Source organism: Dermacentor variabilis, chromosome 2 (genome assembly GCF_050947875.1).
Source record: "Dermacentor variabilis isolate Ectoservices chromosome 2, ASM5094787v1, whole genome shotgun sequence".
Lineage (NCBI taxonomy): Eukaryota > Metazoa > Arthropoda > Arachnida > Ixodida > Ixodidae > Dermacentor > Dermacentor variabilis.
The window spans coordinates 138,733,368-138,747,139 of NC_134569.1; the positions used below are offsets into that span (position 1 = coordinate 138,733,368).

Sequence of the window (13,772 nt, forward strand, 5' to 3'; positions counted from 1 at the left end):
GGTATTCTTTCTTTTTCCTTTGTGATGTTGATTCTGTGCACAATATGTTTAATTTTGTTTATAATGTGGCTTAGAGGTGAAATGTTGGCGTCGGCAGCCTCCTGGACATTTTTTGAACATGACACAAGTACACATAAATAACGGCATTTTTGTCTTGTGCCTGTGTGCATTCTGTGAGCTCCTTTTGCTGTTAATTTATTGCACTTGTTTTGGAAAAGGTAGTGTGGAATAATTGTGCCTTCATACAGTGCATCACTGCTCATAAAGCCTTTTTTAAATAGAAGATCTCTTCTTTGTTCTTGACAAACGAGAAAGTTAGTTTGCCATTTATGTCTGCATCTGCTGCAGTGGCTCAGCAGCTGTTGCATTTGGCTGCTGAGCGAAAGGTTGCAGGTTCGATACCCGGTCGGTCGTAGTGGCTGCATTCCTACGGGGTGGAATGGAACAACATAATTTTAGATTTAGGTGCATGCTAAGGATGCTCAGAGGGTCAAAGTTAATCTGGAAACCCACACTACGGTGCCTTTTCAAGCCCCAGTATTACTTTGGGACAGTAAACCCACGAATTAATCAAATCAGCCTTTTATGTATGTATTCTCAGACGGCGCAGGGCACTAGCAAGCTGGTAGGATCTATATATTGTAACCATACACGTTCATGCCAATCGAAAAGGACCTGGCAATTTTAGAATGCATTGTGAAAGGCAGTGAAAGTGTTTCAGGTTTGGGAAGATACTGTGTCGCTAATTCCATATGATGATGTGTGCATTCCTTTGTGGCATTTTAGCTGCAATGAAGGTGTTTAGTAATGTTGTCCTGAAGGAATGAGAAGATTGATAGACCACACTTCTGCAATCGCTAGGGGTGTGCAAATATTCGAAACTTGAATAATGAATTGAATATTATCATATTTGATTCGTTACTTTAATGGAGTAGTTGCTGTTCTAAAAGCCCAATAATTTTTAGCAGTATTTTTTATCGCCTGCACGGGACAAAACATGAAATTTAAACTAAAATGCGGTAACTCTCATTCCAACCACAGTGGACACAAAATCCTAGAGCTTGCTGCGTCTCCCAGGGAGACACACATTGTCCGCAAAATCGCAATCAGTTCCATAGAAACTTTTTTTTAGTCATGGCATTTGGTGGCGAGTATTGGTGAGGGGCACTGTTTATAGGTGCAGCACCTGTGTTCTCTGATCAAATTAAATTTCAGTAACCTGTGAAATGCATAATCCACTAAGAATCACTAATTGACTTTTTAATTGCATTACGGCACATACTGCAACTTAAAAATGGTAGCCGATCAGTTTGCAAGATGTATCCGCTTGGAACGTATTCTAAGATCGCATGGGTTTTGAGATATGCGCTGTGAAACTTTCCACCCAAATGCATATTGTTCCACTTTTCTTTTATGCAATGAAGCACAAAAATGACTGCAATATCCATAAATTTTGTTGCGTACTTTGGAATGAATATTTTAAAATTGGTGTCATCCTCAAAATTCGTTCTATGCGGATACATCCTGCAAACTCACTGGCTACATTTCGTAAGTTGCAGTATGTGCATATAGGAATTCATTCAAAGGTTTATTAGGGAATTCTGTTAAATAGTTGATCATGCACTTATATCTCTCTTTGAAGTAATGTTCTCCTTGAATAATCGAGCTCAATGACTAGAATTATGCTATCTGCCACAGGCAATTTTTCAAAATTCTGTACGGTCTTAAGAAAAAAAGTGGCCGGTGTATTCAAGCCAGTCAAGTAACTTAAACGGCTATTGCCATAGAAACTGTGTCAGGTTGTGGTTGAAATGGCGGTACGCAGAGTAGCAGAGAAAACATGATAGAAAGGCAAACTGCATCATAAATGATGATCGCTAATGGTCTTTAAATAGGGGTGGCATCACCTTTAAATTGGGGTGGCAAGAAATAGTTGCTTAGGCTGCGTCAGCGATATAATTATGTGTGACTATATCTACTGTAATCTAGCATTGCACTCATCTATGCTTTATTTTGTAAAGTTATGTATGCCTGGTGACAATCCTGTTGTCACCTCTTCCTGCTTTGCTTCTGCCACTACTTTAATCATGTCTCGCCTAGCCGCTGATCTCCAGTGCCGGCCAGTTTACACTCCAATCAGCTTTGCACACCAGGACTCCTAGAAGTTGGATGCGTTCCCTACATTTCTACAGTTCTGGTTAGGTGAATATCTATACATAAAATGAAACCGTGCCGAGTCATTTCCAGATTTTTTGTTTGTTTGTTTTAGACACGGGCCTCGACTCAGTCGCAAATATTTGTTGCATTTTCAGTTGTCCTCAGCCAGCCAACTTGGAGCTCGTAGTGCGCTAAGCTAGTCAGCACTGCCTGTATGCTGAAAGCAGCGCTATGAAAGCTGCGCATTGTCGACGCTGGACCGCACGACCGTGATGGTCAGTTACGCTTCAAGGTACTGTGAGTGAGAACGATAATGGAATACAAGGGGCACCATTTTTTTTTTGTTATAACAGTATGAACAAAGACAGACAGTGAAGCCAGAGAAATCACAGGGTAAATTAATTGTTTTTAATTGTTTCCTTAAAATAGTAAGGTAAAAGGCAATGAAAGTGGACGCAAAGACAACTTGCTATACCGTATGTGGAAGCCGAACCCACAATTCCTGGTTTAAGTGTCAGGTAATTTTTGCATTAAACTGCTGTGGCAGCCATTGTCCTGTACACTTTAAATATTGGGTATTTGTGTTTGAGATTGTCATTGGGAGTGGGTGCTGGTTAACACCTAAAACTACTTATTTGCGCTAGGTTTTACTTGTTATAGTTCTACATTTAATTGAGTTCAACATCACGGTTATTCCCCATGCCTTCTCTGGCTTCGCCATCTGTTTTCTTCAAGGACTTATAAAACCTAACTGAAAACGTTTGGGTCTTTAGAGGAACTGGCATTGTGTAAGGAGTCCCAGTATCCTGTCCCACGGCAGTTCTAGCCATGCGCGTGCAAGCTGCAAAACATTTTAGAAATACTGTGCCTGTCTGTATTTTGATGCAATTGGTATTCTTCGAATACTTCATGTACTTTCCAGAATGTTTGTCTCTAACAGTTTCAGTTTGGGTCACAGGGTCGAACGTAAAGAGCATTGAGGCTGCTGAGATGACGGAACCACGTTCAAAACCAACTGTTGGTCCAACTTGGGTCCAACCAATTTGGGACACCACTTATGTGCCGTTCTTCAGTGACTATATATATATATATATATATATATATATATATATATATTTTGTTACGGAAAGATGAACGAAGAGAGGGAGAAGATCGTGAGACGCTGGCTGCTGCGGGTTGGTGGTCAGCCATCTGAACTACTCGGACTCATTTTGTATATATATTGTAAATATAATCTTCTATACTCCCAACATCCCCGTAACATATTGGTGGAGGTGCTGGGTGCCACAGCTGGAAACGGAGCTCCGCAATGGACGTCGCATCACCGTCTGCACCATGAATGACGGTGAGCACTCGGGATCAACGTCGGTGCTGCCTCCTACGTCACCGTCGCATGCTACGTCGCTGTCACCTTTGGTTGTCGTTGTGCACCCCAAGGATCCTGGAACTTTCTGTGGGACCGATGGGGTCAACATAGAAGAGTGGGTGGCCATGTACGAACGCGTGAGTGGAATCAACAGATGGGGCCCTACGCTTATGCTAGCTAACCTGTTGTTCTACCTAAGAGGCACGTCAAAGGTGTGGTAGGAAAACCACGAAGAGGAGCTAACTTGCTGGGACCAATGCAAAGAGAAATTCACAGAGTTGTTTGGCAAACCAGGCCGCCGTAAAATTGCCGCAAAGCAGGAATTGGCCTCCCGTGCCCAATCCACCACGGAGTCCTATGTCTCGTACATCCAGGACGTGCTGGCACTTTGTCGTAAGGCCAATCACGACATGACAAAAGCAGAGAAGGTCGGGCACGTGCTTAAGGGCATCGCTGACGACGCGTTTAATCTGCTCATGTGTAAAAGCTGCTCTACAGTTGACGAAATAATTGAAGAGTGCCGACAATTCGAGCAGGCCAAAAGCCGACGCGTCTTGCAACCATTCGCCAGACTTCCCAATACTGCCGCAACGTCGACGTGTGAAGATCAACCCGCACAGCAGCATACGTCGTCATCAGAGGTGGTGCGAATCGTTAGACGTGAACTGGATGCGATGGCGCCCGCAGCTTTCTGTTCGCGTAGCCCTGATGCTACCACATTTTCAGTTCCTCTCGTACAAGCCATCGTTCGCCAGGAACTTCAAAACATTGGTTTACGTTCTGTGTGTGCTGTCGCCCATCCCAGAGCTAACGAACGCCCTTCTATTTTCACTCCACCCAGACGCTTCTCTCCGCGTTATCGCAACCCGACTAAGTAAATCGAGAACTGCGGACGACCAGCCGATATGTTTCACCTGTCGCCGCATTGGCCATGTCGCCCGATACTGTCGCAACTCGTGGCCCTCAACACCTCGCATGCCGACCAACCTGAACCATTTTGATGGAAATGCCCGCGATGGTTCGCCCACCGCCGAGTCTAACAGCGCCGACAACTCTGCTAGGAACACGTGGTACAGCCGCTCACCATCAGCGCGCGGACACCAGTCTCGTTCACCGCAAACACGTTGCCCATCTTCCCGTTCACCGCAGCCACGTCGCCTTTCGTCCCCTGTGGCGTTTGGCCGTACCCTTTCGGAAAACTAAGAAATGCAGCCCTCGGAGGTGGTGCTGCATTGCCTACTACCGCAGCAAATCCTCTGTCTGCCACAAGGAGAAGTGTAATTGGCGTTAAAATAGACGGTGCACCTGTCCAAGCACTCGTCGACACTGGAGCCCACGTACCTGTGATAATGTTAGCCTACGTAGACGTTTAAAAAAGGTCCTCATCCCACCAGCATCCCGATTGCTTCGTGTGACCGACGGCAGCGTGCCTGGTTGTTCTTGGAATGTGTTCTGCGCGTTTAATTATAGCCGGCTGCCCTACTTTTGTTCTCTTTGCTGCGATCGACAACTGCCCTCACAAAGTTATCCTTGGATTGGACTTTTGATCCACTCATTCTGCTCCCATCGACTGCGCGACCGGCGTTCTGCAGTTGGAACTGCCTCAACTCGCCGATGCTCCGAGCACCGCCCCACTGCACTTGTGCTCGGTTCACGATGTGCGTCTGTTACCCGAGGAAGTTACTTACGTCACTTTGACCGCCCAGCCATAGGTTCCTGACGGTGACAATGTGCTTCGCCCCATCATCGACGTGCTTTTGAACTGGAACGTTGCTGTTCCGCATACATCGGTCACGGTTACTAACAACGACATCGTTCTACCGCTTCTGAATTTCAGCCTGTGCCCTCAAGTGATTCCGGCCGGCATGTTCTTGGCCAGCGTTTCTAGTTGTTCCGAATTTGACATTGAGAGTAACAATATGTATGTTGTGGACGAGTCGACGTCCTTTTCGACTTTTCGATGACCGACTGACAGTTCTCGCATGCAGACGCATATTCAAGACAGACCTGCTCCGCCCTCCTTGCCTCCGCCACAGAGCCGCTCTCTGTCGCCATCACGACGCCAGTCCCGGTTGTCCCAGCCCCGTCGCTTTTCTTCTCTCGCCTATTCTCGCTGCTCCACGGAAAACTAGCGGGCGCAGCTCCGAGAGGTGAGCCTGCCATGACGACTCGACCCGAAATTCCTCCGTGCACGCTACCTGGAACTTCCAGCCTCATCAACATAGAAGTGAGTGGCACACCTGTCACAGCTCTCATTGGCACCGGCGCCCACATATCAGTTATGAGCTCCATTCTCCGTGCTGGTCTAAACAAAGTTCTCACCCCCGCACCAATCATTGTAGTCCGTATGTAGCTGACGGTGCTACTCCGATTATTTCTGGGATGTCTACTACCCGTGTTACTATTGCTGGATGCCATACTTCTCTTTTGTTTTCTGTTTTGGAACAATTTCAGCAGAACTTTTTGTTGGGCTAGTTGGTGCATGTTACTGAAGAAGTGCCAAACAGACGACACAAGAAGAGACACGGACGAACAAAGGAACATGTGGAACAATGCCCACATGAAATCATCTTGAGACTCGATTTTCTGTCTGCACATTCGGCCCTGATTTTTCTGCCAGCATTGTTCAACTTGCCCTACCCTATGACGTTGAGCCTTCTGATCCGAAGCCTAGTCGACTATTCTCTGCTGAATGCATTCGCCTGCCCCATCTTGCTGTGACGTTCTTAGACGTCATTCCCGATCCACCAGTAGCCGACGGTGGCGACCGAAACACGCGAACATCATCGAGCGTCATTGTTTTCTGTCCATCTTCATCGCTAACAGCGCCTCGTATCAATATATACACATATACTGACAACACATCTCAGGATGGAGGTCAACGATAACACGATTAGTATTGAAACTATGAACCCGTCATGTATGCGAAGTGTGTACAGCCTTGCTTCTCTCGTTCTTTTGGATGGATGGATGGAAGGTAGGAGCGTTGCCACCATGCTCAGATTTTTATTTTGCCTTTTATTTTTATCTGTGTTGTGTGTTATTGAATTTCTCGATTTTATTTAAATACGTCTTCCTACTCTTTTAACCTTATGTCACCTCTCTGCTTTTGAGCCACCAATCCTCCAATCGCCTTTTGCTAATTTCCACCGCATATTTATTTACATGACTATCATCTCTGAACCCTAGGGCCTCAGGAAGGGTGACTGTGGCCGCATCGACATCGGGATTGATACCATCACATTCTAGTATGAGGTGTTCCATCGTTTCTACATATTTACCACACACAGTACATGTGTCTTCTTCTTCGTTAAATTTCTTTTTATAGCTCCGCGTTCTAAGACATCCTGATCTAGCTTCAAAGAGTAGGGCACTGCCTCTTGAGTTATCATAAAACGCTTCCTTCCTGATCTGCTGTTTCCAGTATCGATATAGTTCTACACTATGCTTCTTTTCCATTGAATTTATCCAATTTTTACCTTCCGCATTTTTAACCTGTCGTTTAATGCTCTGTCCTTTTTCTTCCTCGTGTCTGGCATACTTACTGGTTAGCTTCCTAGTTCTTTTCCGCCATTGTGAGTCAACGCTCTTTCTGTATAGGTATTTAAACGCCTTAGCTGCCCACCTGTTATCATCCAATTTCCTCAGACGTTTTTCGTATAGGATTTTACCCTGAGCTTCCCGTGCTTCGAATGATGCCCAGCCCATATCTCCCTGTACTGCTTCGTTTGTGGTTTTCCCGTGGGCACCTAGTGCTAACCTTCCCACAGCTCTCTGATTTACTTCTAGTCTCGACTGAACCTCTGCCCTTAAACACAGGACCGCATTCCCGAAAGTAAGCCCCGGCACCATTACTCCCTTCCAAATGCCTCTCAGTACCTCATACCTGTTGTAACCCCACAATGCCTTATGTTTCATTATCCCGGCATCTCTTCGCCCTTTTGCTATTAGAGACTGTTCGTGCTTTTCCGTGTACATCTGCCCTTTGTTTATCCATACCCCGAGATACTTGTATTCGGCCACTCGGGGTATTTCGTGGCCTTGTATTGTAAGCTCCTGATCAGTTGTATCGTTGAAAAACATCCCACCGGACTTAGCTGCACTAAAACTGAAACCTAAACTGTCTCCTTCGTCCCCACAGTAATTAACCAGAGTTTGCAAATCTTCCTGGCTATCTGCTAACAGTACAATATCGTCCGCATACAGTAAACCCGGTAGTCGTTGCTCAACAACCTTTTCGCCTAATCTGTACGACAGATTATACCCTAGATTGCTTCGTTGTAACCTTCTTTCCATGCTTATCATATAAAGCATGCACAGCAGCGGTGATAGAACAACCTTGCCTTAATCCTTTGTGAACCTCGACAGTTGTCGTACTCTTGATTCCTTCCCATGTTATTTCAACATTATTTTCTCGATATAGTTCCTGTAGAAAATCAATTACCTCATTACCGATACCTTCAGCTTTTAATATGTTCCACAGGAGTTCCCTGTTCACATTGTCGTATGCACCACTTATGTCCAGGAAGGCTAAATACAGAGGTCTATTTTCCGCCTTAGCTATTTCTACGCACTGGGTAAGCTCGAACAGGCTATCATCTAAGCGCCTACCACTTCTGAACCCGTTCTGAAGTTCTCCAAGTATTCTATTACTTTCTACCCATGACTGCATTTTTAACGCGATAGCGTTAAGGAGCTCGTGTCGCAGAAAAGCCGGTGTCGTCGGCGTCGGTGTCGGTGTCGGCGTCCGCGGCGTTGACCGTGAGCGATAAATCACGGCAGGCACTTCATATTAACGCGATAGCGTTAAGGAGCTCGTGTCGCAGAAAAGCCGGTGTCGTCGGCGTCGGCGTCCGCGGCGTTGGCCGTGAGCGATAAATCCCGGCAAGCACTTCATAAATAAAAAGCAACTTCCAAGATGGGCTGGGTGGGAATCGAACCAGGGTCTCCGGAGTGTGAGACGGAGACGTTACCACTGAGCCACGAGTTCGATGCTTCAAAGCGGTACAAAAGCGCCTCTAGTGAACGCGGTGTTGCCTTAGAAACGAGCTGTTTCTAAGGCTCAGGCGTGCGTCGCTTGCTCAGGCGCACATTTCGTTGTCGCGCCGAACGCTGCGTTGCTCGACGCTCACCGCGTCCGATGCGGGGCGCGTAGTCGTTGCGCCGTAGCCCATTGTCTTACACCCCTTGGCGGGTCGACGGGAACGCTGTCGCGTTCCACTCTTGAAGGCGAAGCTTAAGCGTCCTGCAATTTTTAATTTCACCGCCTGCATCGCCAGCCTATATATAACTGATGTTATCGTAATTGGTCGGAAAGATTTTATGTTCTTCTTATCACCTTTCCCTTTATAAATCAAATTCATTTTACTCTGTTTCCAACTGTGCGGAATTTGCTTATTTGTTATGACTGCCTCCAATGCTTTTATCAGCGTTTCCTTGCTTCTTGGGCCAAGTTCATTAATTAACTTGATTGGAATTTCGTCTATCCCCGCGGACGTGCATTTTGGAACATTTGCTTCCGCCTTTTTCCAGTTAAGATTGGTCAATTCTAAGCTGTTTTCTATTATGCTATTCTGTGTTGCTCCCTCACTTGGGGCGATTACCCTATCGTCTTTCCTAAATGACTCTGCTATAACTGAACCAATGTAGTTCACAGCGTCATCTCCCTCTAAACAATTTCCTTCGGCATTGTGAATCTGTTCCTCTTTTCTGTGATTAGCTTTACCCAGCCAGCTTATATGGTTCCAGAATTTTCTTGACCCCCTTTAGTTGCATCGCGAACTTCAGCCAGCCAGCGATCAGAGGACTGCTTTATTTTAGCCTGGACGAGGACCTGCACTTGTTGTTTCTTTTGTCGATAATATTCCCATTTTTGGCCTTTTTATTTGCACACACTGTGCCATCTATATATCTATAGCGACACTGCCAAGAATTCTGCGTGTTACGGGTGCGTGAATATTAGCGGCTCCACAGCCACCGTAGTCCTCCATAAACAAAGCAACGAAATCCCAATAAAGAAAGGTGTCAGGCAGGGAGATACGATCTCTCCAATGCTATTCACAGCGTGTTTACAGGAGGTATTAAAATACCTGGATTGGGAAGAATTGGGGATAAGAGTAAATGGAGAATACCTTAGTAACTCGCGATTCGCTGATGATATTGCATTGCATAGTAACTCAGGGGACCAATTGCAATGCATGCTCACTGACCTGAAGAGGCAAAGTAGAAGGGTGGGTCTAAAAATTAATCTGCAGAAAACTAAAGTAATGATTAACAGTCTCGGAAGAGAACAGCAGTTTACGATAGGTAGCGAGGCACTGGAAGTGGCAAGGGAACACATTTACTAGGGCAGGTAATGACCGCGGATCCCAATCATGAGACTGAAATAATCAGAAGAATAAGAATAGGCTGGGGTACGTTTGGCAGGCATTCTCAGATCATGAACAGCAGGTTGCCATTATCCCTCAAAAGAAAAGTGTACGACAGCTGTGTCTTACCAGTACTCACCTACGGGGCAGAAACCTGGAGGCTTACGAAAAGGGTTCTACTTAAATTGAGGACTACGCAGCGAGCCATGGAAAGAAGAATGATGGGTCTAACGTTAAGGGATAAGAAAGCAGATTGGGTGAGGGAACAAACGCGAGTTATGACATCTTAGTCGAAATCAAGAAAAAGAAATGGGCGTGGGCAGTACATGTAATGAGGAGGGAAGATAACCGATGGTCATTAAGGGTTACGGACTGGATTCCAAGAGAAGGTAAGCGTAGCAGGGGGCGGAAGAAAGTTAGGCGGGCGGATGACATTAAGAAGTTTGCAGGGGCAGCATGGCCACAATTAGCACATGGCCGGGGTAGTTGGAGAAGTATGGGAGAGGCCTTTGCCCTGCAGTGGGCGTAAGCAGGCTGATGATGGTGATGAATATTTATTCAGAAAATGGTGTCTGAAAATATATGACATGGGGTCTGTGCCGTCCAACACTGGCAGAAGTTCTAGAGTTGTTTTTTGTCATTGAAGAACGGCAGGTACAAAGTGACCTGAGTTGGCGTCAAGGAGACTCATTTAAGAATGGCGCATACCCATTGGCACCTGCCCAATGGTCCAAGTTGCCACCAGTAAGGTTAACAGAAGAGCTTCACATTACTGGTACCGAAGTTGGCGTCAGAGAAGTTCGTTGAAGAGTGGCACATACCCTGTTGCACATACCCAATAACACAAGTTCACATCAAAGAAGCTTATTTGAGTTCGGAACATGACCAGTTGCACACTGTTGCCCGTTACCAAGTTGACATCAAAGAGGTTCATTGAACTAGGGGTATGTACGCAGTACCACATACCCAGTGACCCAAGTTGTTCCGACGGTTTGTGTCGAACCCTGTTCCCTCAGCACAGAACCCATTCGACCCCGCATGATTCAGTTTCCCAGGTTGTAGGGGAAATGGTTAGAGCCATGGATAGATAGGCAGACCCCGGAAAGGTCGTGAAGTACCCTAGGAGGAAGAGGAGGAAATAACTTTATTGAGCCCTGAGGAACCCCTCCCCACCCACTCTTGGTTTAGTGGTCGGCAGGGGTCGCGGGCCGCACCCACATTGGGACGGGAAGCCCGTGAGCCTCCGCCCTTTCGTGAGCCACGGCCGCTCGATCCAAAAGCCGAGCGGCCGTGCGTGAGCCCTCTGGACGACCCTGAGCTGGGTATGGTGGTCGTCGTTTCGCAGGGCGTTCACCCAGTCTTCTTCTTTACTGAACATGGTGCCGCTTAACGCGGAGCATTGCCAGAGCATGTGCGCTAGCGAGCAGTACGATTCGCCACAATCCGGACATTGCGGCTCTACCTCTGGTGAATAAAGGCTCAGTCTGCCTCTAGAAGGGAACGACCCTGTCTGAAGCATTCTGAATATAGATGACTGTGGTCTATTGAGTTTAGCGTGGGGGAGCGCGAAGGTCCTCCTCGACAGCTGATAGTGCGTTGTTATTTTGTTGAAGGTGAGCTAGACTTTTTTTTTTTGTCGCTGGGTGCTGGGAAGAATGGAACCCGCGTCGTATATATATTCAGACACGTGCCACGCGTGCACTTCGCGCCTGTGCCGCTAAATGGCTAAGCATGTGCAAGGGGTTGCACGAGAGAGTATACCTAGCTGCGTACACGCCTCATACATGTTGCGTTTCTGGGGTGGCAATAAAGGGTGTCGCTCCATAGCTTGAATACTAATCGCATTAATGTCAACATTCATCGAATTTAAAAAACAACATCAACATTAATCGGGGAAAAAATGGCTAAATATTGCATGTGGAAAACAGCCTGCTTGTTCTAGTTTAAACGTCCTTTCTTTGGCTTCCTCTCTGCTAGAAGCTTGTGGTGGAAAAAAGAAACAACCTTTACAAGAGCAGACGCGGCCTGAGCGAAACCGATGACACTACCAGCGACATGCACCTTTGAGATCTAGTGGCGAAAGCTTGTTTACAGAAAAGCCTCCAAGGTGCCAGTGTGGAACCTATAGGTGTCAGGTTCGTGGTTGCAGGCATCGTTCTCTTGCGGCCCTGGCTATAGAGCACAGTACAAATTGGGACTTGCCAGGCACGAATGTGCGCGTTATAAACGCAGGGCAGGAAACAACGAAACGCAGATGGTTTAACATGGTTCTGGTTTTAAAGGCTTACTCCGTAATGCACGCTGGCAACTGAAAAAGGAAAGATGTGCAAAGTACATAAGTTCTAATGAAGCTGGCAACAGCCTGAAATTGTCGAAGAAACGCAGGAAATAATAACTTTAGGGATATTTGATTATTGATTAACCATAATAGGTGTCTGCATAATAGGTGTCCGCAGCTATGCAAGTAGCACGTGGTTGGCAATAGCCCCAGGCAAGGAGAGCTTTGCTTTAAACTAGAATATGGTGGTACAGACTACTTACGACTTTTGTGTGAGCCACGTGTGGCACCTCAAGTGGCAGCGACCATCTTCTTCATCACCCACCGATCAGTGGCCATGGCATTTTGTTCGAACCGAGGTTGCGGGTTAGGTTCCCTGCCGCGGAGGCCACATTCTGGTAGGAGCTAACTCAACAAAACATCATCCATCCATCCATCCGTCCGTCCGTCCGTCCGTCCGTCCATACCACTGTCAATTGTCGTCAATCAACGCAAACAGAAAGCATATTTAGCGCCAGCAAACAAGGACGGAAGGGAGACGACACCGGTTTACCAGTTTACCAACACGCCCAACAAATGGCAACGCAAACAGCACAGAAAACTTCGCTTATATCGATTTCCACAGTGCGTGGGATCCGCATAATTTTTTTCCTCAAGCACCCATTCCGAGCCTCAAGAAATTACTGCAGATGCAACGACTTGTTGGATGGAATCAACGTTAGTCGAAGCTTGATAGGAGACGTCGATTGAAACGTTTCAATTTAATTCGATACGAGGACACATGTGATGCTTGTAGTTTATTTCCAATTTCTGTATAAATTAATGGCTATTACAAGTTAGACATATTTCAGTTTTCTTTTTCAGTTACATTCCTTTATTTCTCTTGCATAGGAGCACGTTCTGATAAGTATGAAAACCCGCTGTTTACCCACTAAGGCAATAACAACTCTAGCGTCGGCCGCTCACCGTGTGTTTTGTCGTCAGTTTCATAAAAAAATCCTGGCACACTGCTGTAGGAATATTAGTGTTGCAGCTTGGGTGAGTTTCTAAATCACCTGTCACTGAGTAAACCGAGCCCAAGACGAAAACGACACAAACGACACATAGTACGACAACAACAGCGAGCTCAGAAACTAGAAAAAGGTGCCGTGTATTGTTGGGTATTGCTTGTTGTTTCCTCTGCAATATATATATATATATATATATATATATATATATATATATATATATATATATATATATATATATATATATAGGGGCGCCCAACTGCTGTCGACGTCAGCCAAGAATTGGGCTTTCCAGGGGAAATGACATTATTGCGCTGGTTTGTTGTTGTTGTTGATGATGATGATGATGATGCCTTATTTAAAGGCACAAGCCCACTGTGGGGATAGGCCACGAACCGGGTGGTAAAATGATAAAGCACAAACAAGGGAAAATAAATCAGTAATCGAAGATGAGAAAGAAACCGATAATAAAGGAAATAAAATAGTGTATAATAATGCAGCAAGATAGACAGGTAGGGTAACATGAACTTAAAATTAAAGATACCTGAAGTAAAGGGTCGACGTAAACAACGAGAAAGTTTTGAATAATAGCACTA

General features: G+C 45.9%; 1 protein-coding gene across 1 annotated transcript in view; it reads left to right on the plus strand.

Moving 5' to 3' along the window:
- Positions 1-2,317: 2,317 nt before the first annotated feature.
- LOC142570994 (uncharacterized) overlaps positions 2,318-13,772 on the plus strand; it is a 119,064-nt gene continuing 107,609 nt past the window's right edge. The window contains exon 1 of the mRNA XM_075679288.1: positions 2,318-2,449. The gene's annotated coding sequence lies outside the window, so the exon portion shown is untranslated. The remainder of the gene's footprint in view (positions 2,450-13,772) is intronic.